Source organism: Mustelus asterias, chromosome 27 (genome assembly GCF_964213995.1).
Source record: "Mustelus asterias chromosome 27, sMusAst1.hap1.1, whole genome shotgun sequence".
In the NCBI taxonomy this organism is placed as follows: Eukaryota; Metazoa; Chordata; class Chondrichthyes; order Carcharhiniformes; family Triakidae; genus Mustelus; species Mustelus asterias.
This window is the reverse complement of record NC_135827.1, coordinates 9,936,754-9,942,149: the sequence shown is the minus strand read 5'-3', so window position 1 is coordinate 9,942,149 and position 5,396 is coordinate 9,936,754. Positions and strand designations below refer to the sequence as shown.

The window sequence follows — 5,396 nt, the reverse complement described above, 5'->3', positions numbered from 1 at the left end:
GCACACTTTGCCCTTCCACTCATCTTAGTGTCATCTGCAAATTTTGACGCACCACACTTGGTCCCCAACTCATCTATGTAAATCGTAAACAATTGCAGTCCCAACACTGATCCCTGAGGCACACCACTAGCCACTGATCGCCAACCAGAAAAACACCCATTTACCTCCACTCTTTGCTTTCTGCTAGTTAACCAATCCTCTATCCATGCTAATACATTACCCATAACACTGTGCACCTTTATCTTATGTAACAGTCTTTGGTGCGGCACCTTGTCAAATGCCTTCTGGAAATCCAGTTCCCCATTGTCCACTGCACATGTAATGTTCTCAAAGAATTCCACCAAATTAGTCAAACATGACCTGCCCTTCATGAACCCATGCTGCGTTTTACCAATGGGACAATTTATATCCAGATGTCTCACTATTTCTTCCTTGATGATAGATTCAAGCATTTTCCCTACTACAGACCAGGTAAGGATGGCAGATTTCCTTCCCATACAGACACTAATGAACCGGATGGATTTTTCCAACAATCGACAAAGGTTTTTATGGTTATTGAATTCAAATTCTACCATCTGCCATGGCAGGATTCGAACTCGGGTCAACGGAACATTCGCCGAATTTCTGGGTTAATAGTCCAGCGATAATACCACTGAGCCATCACCTCCCTCTAAATGATGTTGTTGCAGAGTGCATTCTTCTGAAATTGAAATTGAAGCACGCCATTGGGATAGCGTAAAAAGGGAGTTTGGCTCTGCATTAAACCTGCAGTATATGTAATTGTGGAAAAGGTTAGTCTTTTTTATAAATCCATTTCACACAAAAGCTGTGGGCATTGGAAAGGTAGACTTGTCTGCATCTTAGCTTTCTTTTATTACTTCCTTTTAAAATATTACGTGCCGCCAACTTTCTTCACAAGTTCTTCAAGTTCTTTTGTAAACGAGCTAAGAGTCTCCGAGATCTGCAGAAACCTGGCTCTGTGCCTGGCTTCCACATTGATCTATTGATACAAAAGTTGGTGGCAATGCACCTAATAGGAACACTTTATCTGTCTTGCAAGGCACGTGGCCTTAGAACCTTGTCCTGTGCATTACACATCACTTAAAACGGCGATAAAGCATTTAAGTGTGTGTTGATGAATGAAGGGGAAAAGCTGTAATGTATACACTTGTAACTGCACAATGAGCAATTAAAAATTAATAAGGATCACAGCTACTATTTAAAAAAGGGCTGCAGAAAAAGTAAATGTTATTTGGGGTAGTACAATATGTGCTCAACAAAAGCTTTGGCAGCAAATCTAATTAGTTCTAACAGAAAATTAATCAGCCTAATTATGTACATCATTAGCATAAAAGAGGGAAAAAAACAAGATGTAACACTGGCAGCAAGAAGGGACATCTTTCAACAGGGTTATTTCAAGTGTTCTTAAAGGGATGCTCTGGGCATTACAGTCAGTGATAACTTCTAACAATAGATTAATGCCAGAATATACTTAGTCTGAATCCTTGCATTTTGTTTTAGTTCCCGAGCCCTCTACTACACATTTGTACTTGTCATGTCAAACCACTGATCTAATAGCAAGATTCTAATTAGTGACTGATGGCACTAAATTTTGCAAAATCTGCATAATTAAATGAGCGAGTGCCAGTTTGAGGTGAAGGCGTGTGTTAGTCACTGTACTGTACTGTCTTTGGTTCCTTATCATTTGTATTGTCAAGTCGACAAGTTAAATGCATTGCAAATATCTGGCTCAAAAAACAGCTTGTTGATCACCAACTTGTGGCATATAGGAGGCAGTAGCGCAGTGGTATCGCTGGACTAGTAATTCAGAAACCCAGGGTGATGATCTGGGGACCGGGTTCAAATCCCACATTGATGGAATTTAAACCCAATAAAACATTTGGGATTAAATATCTAATGATGACCACAAAACCATTGTCAATTGTCATAAAAACCCAACTGGTTCACAAATGTCCTTTAGAGAAAGTTACCAACCTTACCTGGTCTGGAGTCACATAGAGGCCAGACTCATAAATGCTCTCTGAAATGGCCGAGCAAGCCACTCAGTTGTATTCAACCTCTACAAAGAAAACACAAAGGAATGAAACCGAACAGCCAACTGGCATTGACCTTGGCACCAGAAACATCAACTGCAAACCCAGTCCTGTCAATCTTGCCAATTTCTCCTTTGTAACATCTGCGGGTTTGTGCCAACACTGGGAGAGACATCTCACAGACTAGTCAAGCAAGAGCCTGACATAGTCATACTCACGGAATAATATCTTACAGATAATATCCCGGACACCATCATCACTATTCCTGGGAGCCCTCAACATTGACTCTGGACCCCTTGAAGTCTCATGGCAACAGATCAAGCATGGGCAAGGAAGCCTCCTGCTGATTACCATGTACTGTCCTCCCTTAGCTGATGAATTAGTACTCCTCCATGTTAAACACCACTTGGAGGGAGCAATGAGGGTTATAAGGGTGCAGAATGTCCTATGGGTGTGGGACTTCAATGCCCATCACCCAAGAGTGGCTCTATAATACCACCACAGCTGGCCAGGTCCTGTTGCACTGCGATTGCCAAAAGTGGTGAGGGAGCCATCAAGAGGAAAAAACATACTTGACCTCGTCCTTATTAACTTGCCTGCCACAGATGCACCTGTCCATGACAGTATTGGTAGGAGTGATCGTCACACGGTCCTTGTGGAGACAAAGTGCCACTTCACATTGAGGAAATCCTCCATCATGTTGTGTGACACTACCCAATGGGATAGACTTCGAATCGATCTAGCAGCTCAAGACTCGGTATCCACTAGGTGCTGTCAGCAGCAGCAGAATTGTACTCAACCAAAACCTGTAACCTCATGGCCTGACGTATTCCCCATTACCATTACCACCAAGTCAGGGGATCAACCCTGGTTCAATGAAGAGTGCAGAAGGCCATGCCAGGAGCAACACCAGGTTGAGGTGTAAATGAGGTGTAAACCTGATGAAGCTGCAACACAGGATGACTTGCATGGCAAACAGCATAAGCAGCAAGTAATAGACAGAGCTAAGCGATCCACAACCAACAGATCAGATTTAAGCTCTGCGTCCTTCAACATCCAGCCGTGAATGGTGGTGGACAATTAAACAACTCACTGGAGGAGGAGGCTCCACAAATATCCCCTTCCTCAATGACAGAGGAGCCCAGCACATCTGTGCAAAAGATAAGGCTGAAGAATTCGAAGCAATCTTCAGCCAGAAGTTTTGAGTGGATGATTCATCTCAGCCTCATCTAGAGGTCCCCAGCAACACAAATGTCAGTCTTCAGCCAATTCAATTGCATAATATCAAGAAATGACTGAAGGCACTGGATACTGCAAAGGCTATGGGACCTGACAATATACTGGCAATATCCTGAAGACTTGTGTTCCACAATTTGCTGAGCCCTCAGCTAAGCTGTTCCCATATAGCTACAACATTGGCATCTATCCGGCAATATGGAAATTGCCCAGGTATGTCCTATGCACAAGAAACAGGACAAATCTAACTTGGCCAATTGCCGCACCATCAGTCTATTCTCAATCATCAGTAAAATGATGGAAGGGGTCATTAACAAAGCTATCAAGCAGCACTTACTCAGTAATAAATTACTCACAGACACTCATTTTGGCTTCTGCCAGGGTCACTCAGCTCCTGACCTCATTATAGCCTTGGTTCAAACAAGAACAAAAGAGCAGAACTCCACAGGTGAGGTGAGAGCGACTGCCCTTGGCGTCAAGGCAGCATTTGACCGAGTGTGGCATCAAGAGTCCCAGCAAAACTGGAGTCGGTAGGAATCAGGGAAAAACTCTTTGCTGGTTGGAGTCATACCTGGCACAAAGGAAAATGGTTGTGGCAACAAAGACAGAAAATGCTGAAAATCTCAGCAGGTTTCACAGAGAGAGAATAGAACCAACGTTTCAGACTTGACCTGGAGAATATCCAAGCCTGGGCTGACATGTGGGAAGTAACACTCATGCCACACAAGTGTCAGACAATAGCCATCTCCAACAAGAGAGAATGTAGCCATCGTCTCTTGACATTCAATGGCATTACCATCGCTGAATCCCCCACTATCTACATCCTGGGGGTTATGATTGATCAGAATCTGAACTGGATTAGCCATATAAATACTGTAGCTACCAGAGCAGACCAAAGGCTAGGAACCCCGAGGTGAGTAACTCACCTCCTGATCCCCCCCAAAGTCTGTCCACCATCTACAAGGACCAAGTCAAGAGTATAATGGAATACTTTTCACTTGCCTGGATGACTGCAGCTCCAACAACACTCAAGAAGTTCAATGTTCAATTTTAAATGCTTCTCGGCCTTTTGGCTAAGATCAAGTGTAGTATGGATCGCCTGCACTTGGTTGAGGTCATTAGGTTACGCTGAGGCTTCATATGTTTCATATGAAGCAATTTTTTAAAAGCGGCATCTCGGCCTTTTGGCTGGGATGCAGATGGGCTCAAGTCTTGGAGGAGGATCCTCTCCCTTCTCCAATCAGCTTGACTCATGTAGATCAGGCCCAGGACAGGGTGGTTTTGGTCTCCCGTCCTGTCTTGTCAGCCTGGATCTGAAATGTCTCAACTTGTTGAGACTCTGAATTGGATTTGATTTGATTGAATTGAAAAAGTATTAAAAAAAAAAATTTTAAATGGTACCCAATGTTCAATGTTACCCAAGACAAAGCAACCTGCTTGATTGCTAGTCCTTCCACAACATTCCTCCACCACTGACAAACAGCAGCTGTGTGTACCATCAACAAGATACACTGCAGGAACTCACCAAGGTTCCTTCGGCAGCACCTTCCAAACTCATGACCACTATCATCTGGAAGGAGAAGAGCAGTAGATACCTGGGAATACCACCACTTAGAGGTTCCCCTCTAAGTCACCCACCACCCTGACTTGGAAATAATGCTTCACTGTCGCTGGGTTAAAATACTGAAGTTTCCTCCCTTAACAGCACTGTGGATGTACCTACACCTCAGGGACTGCAGCAGTTCAAAGCAGCAGCTCACTACCACCTTCTAAAGGGCAATTAGGGATGGGCAATAAATGCTGCCCGAGCCAGCGATGTCCACATCCCATAAAATGAATTTTTAAAAAATGTCACTTGATTAACTTTTACTCGAACTTTAGAACCATCTTCAAAATGCGACAGAAATATGTGGGGGCTGGTAAATGGCGGGTAGATTACTCTTCACCTCGCTCGACCTGAGACCGGAAAATCCCGCCCGAGGTCAATGGACATTTCCATTGTCTGTCCCTCACCCACTCCGATTCCGTGGCGGGCGCGGTGGTAGAATTCCGGCGACCGACCCATTTCTCAGGATTTCCAAGTGTCAGCTTGGCACATTTGTGAGC

General features: G+C 44.0%; 1 pseudogene; it reads left to right on the top strand.

Annotated features, from left to right (window-relative positions):
- The first annotated feature begins 4,343 nt into the window (after nucleotides 1–4,343).
- LOC144480092 (U2 spliceosomal RNA) lies at nucleotides 4,344–4,544 on the top strand (annotated as a pseudogene).
- The last annotated feature ends 852 nt before the right edge of the window (nucleotides 4,545–5,396 follow it).